This window comes from Clarias gariepinus, chromosome 26, assembly GCF_024256425.1.
Source record: "Clarias gariepinus isolate MV-2021 ecotype Netherlands chromosome 26, CGAR_prim_01v2, whole genome shotgun sequence".
NCBI classification, from domain to species: Eukaryota; Metazoa; Chordata; class Actinopteri; order Siluriformes; family Clariidae; genus Clarias; species Clarias gariepinus.
Genome location: NC_071125.1, coordinates 13010026 through 13025419, shown reverse-complemented (window position 1 = coordinate 13025419; position 15394 = coordinate 13010026).

The window sequence follows — 15394 nt, the reverse complement described above, 5'->3', positions numbered from 1 at the left end:
GAATATCATCAATATTATTTACTATCTCATTCTCCATCTCTAACATTTCCACAAAGTCAATGGTAGCAACATCCATACCATCATCAACATTTACAAATGAGGCCATAGTTTATCAACAAACCCGTAAACACAGTAAAAAAAAAAAAAAAAAACACACAAGCAGAATAAAAAAGAAAAAATCAACGACGGTTCACTTGAAAAGTAGCCCTATAAGCAATACCGACTGAGGAGAGAAGAAGCTCTTCCCGCTGAGTGGTCGGATGGTAGGGATGATACGGTCCTGAACTACGCTTGTAGCTCCTGTAGCTCCTTCGGCGTCTACGACTTTCTGTGTAGGAATAACAGACGAAGAAAAGAAATTAGGTCATGAAAAGTTTTTGCACCATATGCGCTAAAGAACCAGGGCTTAGCCATGACCCATAGAAAAAAAACTCACCGCGAGCCGATGAAGAGGACGAAGAGGACGACGAAGACGTTCTCCGTCGGCGACGAGTGGATCGAGATCTCTCGCCTGACTTCTCCCGTTCACGGCGTGTTTCAAGAGGCTCAGCCTGTCGCTCGGCTTGTTCCGCCGAGGACTTGGGGTTCGGCCTCGAGGACGCTCAACAGTTCAGCGTCGTCTACTACCAAAGAAACAGTGTTCGTTATTATTTTAAAATTGCAAGGCACCATCACGAAAAATAATGATAATAAATAAAAGTAATAATAACCCACCGTAACTAGGATCAGCCTGTAGCTGTTGCGGCCCGATAGGCGTAGACCGTGTCGGTTCAGCTGTTTTAAAAATCAGCGTTTCTAAATCTAAAAATAATGAAACTTTGTTTAGCTACAGCACTTTCTTAAGAAGATAGAAATAAAACTGGATACATATATACATTTACAAAAGAGATAAAACTCACCGTCTTGCCAACCGGCTTCGGTTACGGTGTAGCGAGGATCGACAGTCAGATTGTTTACTGCGAAGGTCAGAACGATTTTTCTTTTTTTTTTAAAAAAAAAAACAACTTAAAATTCGTGTATATAAAAACAAGTGAATCTAGTTTCTACCTGGAGCCATAGCGATGATGTGCGACGATCAGGTGTTCTCCGGACCCGCGACGAAATGACAGAGTTTTACGGTTTACCTTCTCTTCTACGTATTTTTTATACATCCCTCCTTATCGCACCCCAAAGAACAAATAAACACACACACACACACACACACTAATATACACACAGACGGTCGTAAAAAGCGTCAAGAAGTTTCAGACCCCTCAGGTAACTCTTTAACCTACATGACGGTCATAAACACCCCCAAACAGCTCTCCTAACACAGGGTTTGTTAACTCTAACTGAAAAAAGGTATTTTAAAAAATCACCCAAAGATATAGGAAATAGCCTGTTTTTTTGTTTGTTTGTTTTTTACTCTACATTTGACTTTATAAGTATAGGTAAAAACAGTTAGGCCTACAACCCATAGCCTTAGAGTAAAGTACGGCTAACCTGAACATTTCCGTCCTAGGCGAGCGTGGGACATCATACGTTGATAACTCATTTTTTTTTTTCCACCATTACTAGTTTTTTATTTTATTTATTATTATTTAAAATGTATTTTTCTTTTTACGTAGCTACATTTCTAAACCTATATATTTTTATTTATACGTATAAAACATTCGCTTTTAGACGAACGTTTCTAAATGTCGTAAACTGATGAGGAGGCGTGACTAACTCGTCACTACCATATTCACCCAATCACAACTTCCGAGGGGGAAACCCCTTTGATTCATTCACTCGTTTGACAAACTCAGCGTGCCTCCCGTACCAGTCGCGACTTCGCTGCTCAGACGCAACACTCTCTTGACATCGGACAAGCCCGCGCAGACCTCGCTTCTGTCTCCTTCAATCTTTTTCTTAGACTCGCTCGCGTGATCGCAACGCCGCTTTATTCACCTCAACGAAACCAACTTTTTCCTTCTTCAGCGACTCGGGGCTCTCGCCCTCTGGTAACGTTTATTCTTCTACTCTTTAACTAACTTAAAAACTAACATCTTCAACAGTCCTTTGTCATTCAAAACTCATCCAAGTTTTTACCAAAGTTAATAAAATGTTTTATTGTTCACCCCTTGGTAATAAATAAATTCACCCTGTCTTAATTGTTAAACACAAGCACCTTGAAATCGAGTCCCCTCACCAAGCATATTTTCAAATAAAAACACACTGAACAAATTCTTATAATAAATATGTATATAAATAAATGCATATATAAATAAATACGTATATAAATAAATTAAATCTATGAAATAAATAAATTAAATAAGTGAATAAAACGATGTCTAGCGCATAAGCATCGTTACCCCCCCCCCCCCCCTTTTTTTTATCGGAAACTCCAGGTCATAAAAAATCCTAAAGGTCATCCAAAGGTCATAAAAGGTCATAAAAGGGGCAATATAACTGTCAAGATTGAGTTTGACGAAAGGTTGTTAGGTACTATTTTTTTCTCTAGGCCTCCTGCCTGGCAGTTTCAACCTCAGCATCTTTCTACTGATATAGTCAGAGAGGCCAGATTGAGATGGTTTGGACATGTTCAGAAGAGAGATTGTGAATACACGTGTTCAAACCACCTCAATCTGGCCTCTTTGACTTTATCTCCAAAACATCTTGATCCTATAAATCCTTGTCACTCCCAAAGAGAACCTCAACATATTCATCTCTGCTACCTCCAGCTCTGCTTCCTGTCTTTTCTTCAGTCCCACTCCCTAAGCCATAGAACATCGCTGGTCTTACCACTGTCTTGAACACCTTTCCTTTTTTCTCGCCAATACTATATTACACAACACACCAGACACTTTTATCCACTAGTTTCAACATGCTTCTTTACCTCCTTTCCTCACTCTCTGTTGCTCTGGACCATTTACTCTAAGTACTTAAAGTCCTGCAACTTCTTTACCTCTGCTCCCTGTAGCCTCACCATTCCACTTTAATCACTCTAACCTGCTTCATATCCTTTCCATCTCTATCTCTCTTCCTTGCCTTTGCGCTTCATTACTCGGTAAGTTATAATTTGGCTTTAGAGATGAACTAATGGTCATACTGTATACAAGTGTTATATTCACTCCTATTTAGCCCCACATCATGGATCTTGTAATAAGTAAAACATCTTGTGGTGCGGATCTTCACACTGCGCCCCGTAACAATTATATTAGGACAAAAATGTAAATTAAGGATATCTTGAAACATAATGCAGTAACTGTTTATTCATTTGAACACGGTAAAGGTGTTAATGTTTCATACATTCCTTTATTCGTCCTTTCTATTTGTGTTTAGGTTTCACTGTTTTCCATATACATAAAAGTATGGACAACAATGTTCCAGAAGCGATTTTAAAAAAGGAAAATACACAATTTTGTTTCAATACAGTTTTATTAAATATAGGATATAGCAGACAGTATATGGCAAATGGTCACTGGAATAGCTGGAATGTGATTGAAAATTTATGACTGAAATATAGCTGTTTATCGGCGTGCATGAACCCACGGCTCGTATTTTTCACTTTACAAAAGGCAGCGTTTTTATCAAAAGGCTCATATATATGATGATAGGCTGCTATTTATCAATAAAATGCAGACATATTCCACCAGAAAGTCATCGCCTCTCGCAATAATGCAGATCAAGCATAATACACCCGAACATAAATAAAAAGGAACATTTAAGCATATACGCAAAATGTATTCCACTTAAACATTACAGATTAAAACAAAGATATTACAGTAGACGTGCTGAGCTTTAGTTCATTGTGATGTGGACAAAAGGTCTAGGAAGGAAACAGGTTCCGTTATTTTACAAAATCTGAATATATTCAGTAAATTTATGAATTACACTCAAAGTATCAAATCCAACTATGAAGTCTGGTTTAATTGGTACTCTTAGTTTTATTTATATTTATATTTATGTTTATGTTTTGGTGGCGAAATACATTTTAGGCAAAGATGCCTGCTCGGTCTTGTTAAATAGTTTTAAATCCCTCAATTCTGCGAATTTCCCCATCAGCGAAACTGGTTTGATAACTTCACACCTATCGTGAATGAAAGGTGAGAAGAGGGATTACAGTAACTGGGGTTCTGTGGGTGTTCACCTCGGAGCGCACTGTCGCGTTGTATTCAGCAAATAGAATAAAGCAAAATCATGTTTGCTTCAGCATTAAAAACAATTAGGCTAACTTAAAGATTATTTACTTTTGCATTCTTTGTTGTACTTCGTCTGTTTGTACATACGCGCAGACATCTTTTGAACAGAAAATAATAGTAGGCTGGTAGGCACGTTATTTTTCATATAACTTAAATGGCTGAATGAAGTTAAATATACACAATAAATTTAAAATTAATAATAAATAATTATGATATTAAATCCTAGCATGCCAAAGCATACTTAAATGTACTTGCAGCCAGACTAATGACTAGTATACTTGAAGTTTGCTATTTTGGAACAACTAATTTTGTACTAAGTGTATTTAAGTTGTAATTAAATTGTACAAAAGTAAAATTTGAAGTGTATTAAGTATACTTTTGTGTGCTAAAGTGAAACAACTTTAAGTATACTTAGTACACTTAAAGTATATGCCTGTGTGTGTACTAACGCACATACCTGACAGTAATTAATACAATTTAAGTATATATTTAAAATATTATAAGTACATCACAGCTATTTTTACTGTGTTACAAATACATAATTAATATACTATGAGTATATATTTTTATTACAGCAGTTATACTTCTGGTCAATTACAAATACTAAAAAAGTACACTTTGTGGTTAATACAAATATACTTTATTGTATCATACAGTACATAAAACCTTCTATATTACAGTATTGCAGATGTATTATCAGTACACTAAAGGTGTTTAGGATAATTTACAAATGCTGAAGGTATTTTCTACACTATAACATGTTTTTGAAACACATTACATTAGTACAGTAATTATAAGGAAGATTTCATTCATGAGTTCAACAGATTTAATTTGCACAAGGTTACAAAAAACTGTCCTATAGTTTATTTGTATTTAACTAACACACAAACTAAAATTTAAACTGTTGTCTGAACACAGACAGACATTAGTATTAGAGTATACAGGTACAGTATTAGTTTAAACCTGGTGTGTGAGCACAGACAGACATTAGTATTAGAGTATACAGGTACAGTATTAGTTTAAACCTGGTATGTTGATTCTAGCTGTTACACAGAGACTGAAAACTTCCAGCTTCCAGCCGTTAATTCAAACTAGAAGTGGAGGAATGGGGAGCCAATCAGAGAGCGGACTTTCCGAATCTCCCCGCCTACAATCTCTGATTGACTGGTGGGGCGCCGAATACTAGTCTATGGGTTGCTGGAATAGATACAAAGATATCACATTGCTGCAGTGTCACTTTATTCTGTAAGCGCACAGAAGAGTGAGAGAGTGCAAACATAAATTATCTTGAACAGGAAAAAATTATTTTCAGCACACAAAAACGAGTTTAACATCGCGCGCACACGAGAGAGAGATTCAGCGTGCAGAAACGAGTCTAAAAGCACGAGAGAGTAGTGCACTAAATATACGTACATTTAAATTTAACTGATAATATACAGAGACTACCGAATATTAAAAATTGTTCTCTAATGTATACTTTCTGTACGTTTGTACAATGATTATTTCGAGCATATATTTTTAAAAAATACCAAAAATACATTGAAAAACAAGTTTAAATAAGTATACTTTGGAAATTAGACCAACCTTTCACTTAAAGTATATTTTCCAAAAATATATTTTTGAAAAGTGTACTATAATACAATTATTTTTAAGTATATTAAAAATTTAATTCCAAAATTTGGTAAAAGCATGATGTTAGTATACTTTTTATATATTAACTGATGGTACAATTTTTTGTTAGTATATTTGCAATGTACTATCGAGGATTTCAATATATTTGTAATACACTAAAGTGTATTTTTTTTTTTTCACTGGGGCAAGCATTGTGTCAGAAGATTCTGCGGAATCTCTTCTCATCTTTCATTCATGATGAATTTATCAAACTGTGTGCTGTTGGCAAATACTGTAGGGGGGTTTTAGATTAATTAACAAGACAGAGCGGACATATCTGCCTAAATTTTATTACCCTAGGAAAACATAAAATAGTAAAAAAATAAATAAAAAAAGATTAAAGATAACAATTAAATCAGACTTAATAGTTGGATTTGTTACTTCTCTTTTTATGTACTTTATGGACAGTCGTATTATGCTTTCTTTGGACAATAAACAAACCTGGTAAATTGTCTTGAGCAGTGGGAGGGAGGGGTGTGTGTATGTCTGCATTTTATCAATAAGTGGCATGTGTCTATCATCCTTTTGATCAAAACCTTGCCTTTTGTTAAGGCTGCGGCTTTTATACATGCCGATAAATGAATTTTAGATGAATTTTAAAGTACCTTTTTTAGGCCTAAATATTCATTTTTATTTATGGCCAGGTGTAATGCAACCACGGGGGGCACAATCCAGTGTCTTCTTGTGCCAGTCCCAAGTCTGGATAGATGCAGAGGGTTGTGTCAGGAAGGGCATCTGACGTAAAACATTTGCCAAATCAATGGTGCGAATCACGAATATAATTTCCATATCGGATCGGTCGAGGCCCGGGTTAACAATGACCGCCACTGGTGCTGTTGACCTACAGGGTGCCGGTGGAAATTGGGCTACTGTTGGTCGAAAAAGAAGAGGAGAAAGGCGTGTTCAAAAGCAGAGAGAGGAAAGGAAAATCAAGAGTTTAGGAGGGATAGTAGGGACTTTGAATGTTGGGACTATGACAGGAGAGCCAAGAGAGTTGGTTGATATGATGCAGAGAAGGAAGGTGGATAAGACCAGGTGGAAAGGTAGCAAGGCTAAAAGCTTAGGATCAGGGTTCAAATTGTTTTACCATGGTGTGGATAGGAAAAGAAATGGAGTAGGAGTTATCCTAAAAGAGGAGTTTGTTAGGATGTCAAATTCAAATTTAATTTGTCACATACACAGTCATACACAGTACGATATGCAGTGAAATGCTTATACGACTGCCGGTGACCTTAAAAATAAAATAAAAAACTATATTTAAGGAATAAATATTAATAAAAGAAATAAAGTACAAAGAAAAATAAATGTAACTAGTAAAATTAACAACTGTACAAATAAGGGCATGTAAAAATATCACAAAAATAGAATATAGGAATATGGGGGGGGGGATATATATATAAAATGTTTTAAAAAGTTTTAAAGTGGCATTAAAATGTCTTAAAGTGTCAGAGTGGCAAAGTGTCATGTGCAATGGCAGGTAAACATGTATTGTATAAAGTGACATGTGCAATGGCTTCAGATATGTAAATATGTATTGCATGAATGTGTCCATGATTGTCCAGTCAGTGTCAATGTTTAAAAGACATTACTCCTGTGTGGTGTGATGTGATTGAGAGACCTTATCGCTTGTGGGAAGAAGCTCCTCCTCAGTCTCTCTGTGTTGGCCTTCAAGGAGCTGAATCGCTTCCCAGACAGCAACAGAGAAAACAGTCCATTGTTTGGATGGCTGAGGTCCTTTACAATCTTCCTGGCCTTGGTCCAGCACTGCTTGCTGTAGATCAAGTGCAGGTCAGGGAGCTCGGTGCGAATGATGCACTCAGCTGATCGCACCACCCTCTGTAGAGCTCGTCTGTCCTGCATGGTGCTGTTTCCAAACCAGGTCGTAATGTTTCCCGTCTGGATGCTCTCTATGATACAGGAGTAGAAATTCCTGAGCACCTTAGAGGGCAGTCTAAAGTCTCTCAAGCGTCTGAGGCGGTAGAGACGCTGCTGGGCCTTTTTTACCACGGTGTTGATGTGACAGGACCATGACAGGTCCTGCGTGATGTGAACACCAAGGTATCGGAAGCTGTCCACTCTCTCCACTGGGTTCTCATTGATGATGGGGGTCTGGTAGTTCCTCTCCTGCTTTGTACTAAAGTCCACTATCAGCTCCTTTGTCTTGCTGACGTTCAGGAGGAGATTGTTCCTCTGGCACCAGTTCTCCAGATTTACAATCTCCTCTTGGTAGGCCGACTCATCATTGTTGGTGATCAGGCCCACCACAACAGTGTCGTCAGCAAACTTGATGATGTCGGTGGAGTTGGTAGTGCCACGCCGTCGTGGGTGTACAAAGAGTACTGCAGGCGGCTTAGAACACAACCCTGAGGGGCTCCAGTGCTGAGAGTGAGTGAAGCTGAGACATGTCCGCCCATCCTTACTGCCTGTGGTCTGCCAGTCAGAAAATTGGAGATCCACTGACACATGGATGAGCTGAGTCCCAGGTGCTCCAGCTTGGTGGTGAGTGTGGAGGGAATTATGGTATTAAATGCAGAGCTGTAGTCGATGTAGAGCATTTTAACATAATTCCCTTTCCTAGTGTCCAGGTGAGTAAGTGATGTGTGGAGGAGATGAGAGATTGCAGTGATGTGTGGAGGAGGTGAGAGATTGCATGTTTTAGATGTGAAAAGAGTATCAGACAGGTTGATGAGTATGAAGCTGGATATTGAAGGGGTGATGGTAAATGTTGTTAGTGGCTATGCCCCACAGGTAGGATGTGAGTTAGAAGAGAAGGAGACATTCTGAAGTGAGTTAGATGAAGTGATGGAGAACATTCCCAGAGGTGAGAGAGTGGTGATTGGTGCAGACTTCAATGGACATGTTGGAGAAGGGAACAGAGGTGATGAAAATGTGATGGGCAGGTTTGGTCTTCAGGACAGGAATGTAGAAGGACAGATGGTGGTGGACTTTGCAAAGAGGATGGAAATAGCAGTAGTAAATACTTTCTTCCAGAAGAGACAGGAACATAGGATGACATATAAGAGTGGAGGCAGAAGCACTCAGGTAGACTAGATCTTGTGTAGACGTTGTAATCTGAAAGAGATTTGTGACTGCAAAGTGTTGGTAGGGGAAAGTGTAGCCAGACAACACAGAATGGTGGTGTGTAAAATAACCCTGGTGTTGAGGAAGGTGAAGAGGACAAAGGCAGAGCAGAGGACAAAGTGGTGGAAGCTGACAGGAAGAATATTGTGTAGTCTTCAGGGAGGAGTTGAGACAGGCTATGGGTGGTCTGGAGGTGCTTTTAGTTGACTGGACAACTACAGCCAATGTGATCAGGGAGACAGGTAGGAGGGTACTTGGTGTATCATCAGGTAAGGCAAAAGTGGACAAGGAGACTTGGTGGTGGAACGAGGAAGTCCAGGAGTGTATACAGATAAAGAGGCTAGCTAAGAAGAAGTGGGACTCTGAAAGGACTGAAGAGAGTAGACAGGAGTACAGGGAGATGCAGCGTAAGGTGAATGTAGAGGTGGCAAAAGCCAAGCTAGATTGGATAGTAGGGAGTGAGGTGGATCTGTACAGGTTGGCAGAAAGGCAGAAAAATAGAGATGGGAAGGATGTGCAGCAGGTTAGAGTGATTAAAGATAGAGATGGAAATGTACTGACAGATGCCAGGAGGGTAATGGGAAGAAGGAAGGAGAACTTTAAAGAGTTGATGAATGAGGAAAATGAAAGAGAACAAAGAGTAGAAGAGGTGACTGTTGTGGAGCAGGAAGTAGCAAATATAAGTAAAAGTGAGGTGAGAAGGACATTGAAGAGGATGAAGAGTGGAAAGGCTGTTGGTCCTGATGACATACCTGTGGAGGTATGGAAGTGCTTAGGAGAGGTGGCAGTAGAGTTTCTGACTAGTTTCTTTAACAAGATCTTGGAGAGTGAGAGGATTCCAGAGGAATGGAGAAGTGTATTGGTGCCGATTTTTAAGAACAAGGGAGATGTGCAGAGCTGTGGCAATTACAGAGGCAGAAAGCTAATGAGCCATACAATGAAGCTGTGGGAAAGAGTAGTGGAAGCTAGGTTAAGGTCAGAGGTTAACATTTGTGAGCAGCAATATGGTTTCATGCCTAGAAAGAGTATATCAGATGCAGTATTTGCTTTAAGGATGCTGGTGGAGAAGTACAGAGAAGGTAATGAAGAGTTGCATCGTGTCTTTGTAGATTTAGAGGCGTACGACAGGATGCCGAGAGAGGATCTGTGGTGTTGTATGAGAAAGTCTGGAGTGGCAGAGAAGTATGTTACAGTGGTGCAGGACATGTATGAGAGCTGTAAGACAGTGGTGAGATGTGCTGTAAGTGTGACAGAAGACTTCAAGGTGGAGGTGGGTCTGCATCAGGATCGGCTCTATCCCCCTTTTTGTTTGCTCTGGTGAGGAACAGGATGACAGATGAGGTTAGACAGGAGTCTCCATGGACTATGATGTTTTCAGATGACATTGTGCATGGTAGCGAAAGCAGGAAACAGGTGGAAGAAAATTTGGAGAGGTGGAGGTATGCTCTGGAAAGCAGAGGCATGAAGGTTAGCCACAGTAAGAAGGAATACATGTGTGTGAATGAGAGGAACCCAAGAGGAACGGTGAGGATACAAGAAGCAGGTGGTAAAGAGGGTGCAGGACTTTAAGTACTGTACTTAGGGTCAACGGTCCAGAGCAACAGAAAGTGTGGAAAGGAGGTGAAGAGGCGGGTACAGGCAGGTTGGAATGGGTGGAGAAAAGTGTCAGGTGTGTTGTGCAATAAAAGAGTATCAGCGAGAATAAAAGAAAGATGTACAAGACAGTGGTGAGACCAGCGATGCTCTATGGCTTAGAGACAGTGGCACTGAAGAAAAGACAGGAGGCAGAGTTGGAGATAGCAGAGCTGAAGATGTTGAGGTTCTCCTTGGGAGTGACAAGGATGGATAGGATCAAGAATGAGGTCATCAGAGGGACAACCCATGTTAGATGTTTTGGAGATAAAGTCAAAGAGGCCAGATTGAGGTGGTTTGGACAAGTTCAGAGGAGAGATGGTAAATATATCGGTAGAAGGATGCTGAAGTTTGAACTGCCAGGCAGGAGGTCTAGAGGAAGACCAAAGAAGAGATTTATGGATGCAGTGAGAGAGGACATGAAGTTAGTTGGTGTGAGAGAAGAGGAGGCAGAGGATAGGGTTAGATGGAGGCAGATGATTCGCTGTGGCGACCCCTGAAAGGGAACAGCCGAAAGACAAAGAAGATTTATGGCCAGATGTATTATGAAGTGTTCCCTGCACTGTGTATCTGCACGGAGAGATTGTGTGTGTGTGTGCGCACTGATAGTTTGTGTGTGTCCGCACGCATGTCTTAAACTGTAGGTGTGTATGCATGGAGAGTTTTTGTGTGTTTGTCACGTTATCTTCTCCTTCAAACATGCCTCCAACCAACCAACCCTGGCCTCCAAACTCAAAAGACTACGTGTCATAGTCGATAACTGCTCCTTTGATCTGCTGCTTACAGCGGGGCGCCAACTGTTGATCAGTGTAAAGTAGCCTGTAAAAGCTACTTTACACTTTAGTTAATTTAATACCTTTACCACACCACTGACATGTTCAGATTGTTTAATGTTGTTTCATAAAAAATACATACTGTTTTCTTTTTTACGAGCCGGATGTTCACTTTTTTTTTTTTTTTGTGATTTGAGGCGACTTGTTCTCTTTTCCAGAACCCTGTACAGACAGTAAAGAGTTAGGATAAGGATTAAAAGGCTTTCTTACCCGTTGTTTTTTGCCTGCACAAACGTCAACATTCTTCGTGGAATAAAACGTCTTTACCTCCATTTCTGTTGCTACTACTGTAATATAGGTAGGAACTGCAAATGCCTACAGTTGTTTCGTTCAATTTCTTTTATAGCTTAGGACCCTCCTTTTCCCAAAATATTGTGAATGTCTGCACCAATCACTAACCATTAAAATGTTAAGAATTTAATTACATTTAAAGGCTGAAGTATCATTTAAAGCTATTTATTCATTTATCTTTTATTTGCTTACTTACTAACTAGCAAATGCTTTAGTAAAGGGCTCTAAAACAATGGCAATATGAATTACAATGGAATATTACAGAACGTGTGAGTTGACGCCCATGCACCAATCACTAACCATTAAAATGTTGGATTTGAATTAAAATGCCACTTCTATATATGTGTTTAATTAAATTCTTAAATCATCGTGTTCACAATAATAATAAATTTGGAGCACTACTACTAATAATAATAATGATAATACTGAATGGAGAAAGCGCAGTCAAAGAAGTATCATTGTTGAAGGAGAGAAGAAAATGAAGAATAAAAGCAGATCAGTATTAACAGTTTGAGCTCGTCACGTTTATGAGCTCTGTCGCTTGCTGTCAATGGACTCTTAAGAGAGCTAACACATTTTCGGATTTAGCAGACACAAATTACTGAAACACGACTGTCCCCTACAGGACCCTAATGAATGGCATTTTCACGTTGCAGGAAACCCTTTTCTCGAAATGCGTTCTTAATGGCCAGATCTGTAATCTGTCTAAAATGACACCTTGCGGAACAACGGCATTTATTTTGGTATGTTTTGCAAAGTCACTATTTCGATCTACAAACTGCTAATGATCAGACGTATAAGAGCTGAGGGGGCAAGCACGAAGCATAACCCTGATCAGAGGCCGGTAGTCATTTACCAGTTTAACCAGTGCTGTGTGTATGTTTTGTTTAGGCCAAAATCCTGATTTCATGAAATTATTCCTATATGTTAAAAATATTTTACATAAAATGGGGGTTTGATATTGGCATATAGTTGGACAGCGGACACATATTTAGGTAAGTTTTTAATCAGCTTTTTAATACCTGCTAACTTTAAATATTTATGTACATATACAATGGTGTGAAAAAGTGTTTGCCCCCTTAGTAATTCCTTATTTTTTTGCATGTTTGTCACACAATAATGTTTATAATGATTATCAACAAATTTAAATATTAGTCAAAGATAGGACAAGTAAACACATCATGCAGTTGTTTCAGTAAATGACAAGGTGAAGCAAACCAAAAGATCCCCAAAAGGACATCATGCTGACATCCAAAGAAATTCATAAACAAGTTAGAAAGAAAATTATTAAAATCTATCAGTCTGAAAAAGGTTATGAAGCCATTTCTAAAGCTTTAGGACTGCAGCGCACCACAGTGAGAGCCATTATCTAGAAATGAGAAAAAACATGGAACAGTGAAGAACCTTCCCAGATGTGGCTGGCCGACCAAATTTACCCGCTGAGCGCAGCGACAACTCATCCAAAAGGTCATAAAAGACCCCACCATCAAAAAAGAGGCAAAGTTCCAAGACAAAAACCACTGCTGAGGAAAAAGAACATAAAGGCTTATCTCAGTTTTGCTAGAAAAAATCTTAATGATTCCCAAGACTTTTGAAAAAATACTCTGGACTGACGAGACAAATGTTGAACTCTTTGGAAGGTGTGTGTCCCATTATGTGTTGCTTAAAAGTAAAAAAGAACATCATACCATCATACCACTACCATACTGTAGTGTGATGGTCTGGGGCTGTCTTCTGCTTCAGGACCTGGAAGACTAGCTGTGATAAATGCTGTGTACCAAAATATCCTTAAGGAAAATGTCCAGCCATCTTTGTGACCTCAAGCTGAAGCGAACTTGGGTTGTGCAGCAGGACAATGATCCAAAGCACACCAGCAGGTCTGAAAGACTGAAGAAAAACAAAAAGGTTTAAGGGGCAAACACTTTCTTACACAGGGCTATGTAGTTTTGGACTTTGTTTTCTCTTAATAATAAAAATCTTGCATGGTGTGTTTACTTGTGTTATCTTTGACTACTATTTAAATTTGTTTGATAATCTAAAACATTAAAGTGTGACAAACATGCAAAAAAAAAAATAGGAAATTGGTAAGGGGCAAAACACTTTTTCACACCACTGTAAATATTAAAGTACATAGCTATAACATTTATTAACAGTGAAAACAAGTACTACGCTAAAAAATTATGTTGCCCGGAGGAAGTATCTAGTGAAAAAATAGCAGTGACCCCAAAAAAGAATCCTGTGGAATGCCAAACTTTATTAAACTTAGAAAAGTTACTATTTATATATAAAAACTGATAACTGTCAAATAAAATGTTAATAAGAAGAACCATTACTTTAACTCAGTCCTACAACATTTTCTATTCTATCAAGGGGAAGAGGGGAGAAAGCTACACTAGGTCAAGCAACACAAGCACAGAGACACAACCCTGGTCAGAGGCTAATAGTAGGTAATTTCCTGCTTTAACCAGCACTGTCGATGTGCTGTGATAAGGCACATTTATTTCATGAATATAATTCCTATGTACAGTAGATATGAGCACAACCTTTACTAAGATCCTTGAGATATAATACTGGCCTACAGCTGAGAGGGGTCGAGGTCTGGTTTCTTATTAACAGGATTAGTAACTGCTAGATTAAAAGACAATATAAAAGATAGGATATATACATAAGCCTTTGCTGAGTAAAGAATTAAGTATTTTTCAAATAGTTTCAGTTATTTTTTGGTAACACCTGTTTGAATAAACTTAAAGATATACAATCTACTACACAGGTTAGCTGAAGAGATACATGAAATTATTTCAGTCTCATGAAGGAGAATAAAATATAATCAACAGTCTGATTTTTTTTTTTTTTAGCTCGATGCAAGTTTCTTACTCACAAGAATTATAAAATTGTCATTTTCTTCTCCATTATATTGGTCGGCATGTTTGCTACAGTTTAAATAAGAATTTAGGATTATTTTTTTTTATTTATGAATATATATGTTGCTCTAGCAGCACAAAGAGCTTTAGTTCAGGATGCTCTCATTCCATATTGTTTAAAATACTACCAATTTAGTTTGACCGCATTACTCTTTTACTATTTAAGGTGATTTGTTTTAAAGTGCATTATACAGGTTAGTATTTTTTCTCTTTAATTATTTTCCTTTTAATTAAACCTATATTATCTTGAACATAACTCAATACGTACTCTAAACATTTAGCTGCCTGACACCAGTAGTCAGCCAGTAATTCAGTTTGCAGGTTTGTGGTGAGCTTCTGCAGTCTCTGCTAATATAAATTATCTAATATCTAAAGCCAGTGACTTTCCATCTACCTTACTGTGCAGTTTTAGATTTCTGCTACATAATAACACTATTTACTCTATTTACTCAAATAATGACCAAACTAAAACCATTTTGTTTGTTTATTTACACACTTTTAAGGTTAGCACTCTTGTGTATTATAAATTGCAGTCATTTGTGTTTAGCTGTGTGTATCAGTGTATGCAGATGTCGCCACATGTGTGTTTGTAGCATGGACTCTGATGAACAATATTACAGATCTGATGAACAATATTACAATAGTTAAAAAGTGAAGGTAATTATATTTACACTTATAATTACGCAATGTCCTCAGCTAATAATATAAGATATGTATTTTTAGATATTAAAGAAATCTTTTTACTTAAACTTTTCCTTGTTAATTTGGTAATTATTTTAATTACCTATTTATTTTAACCTTA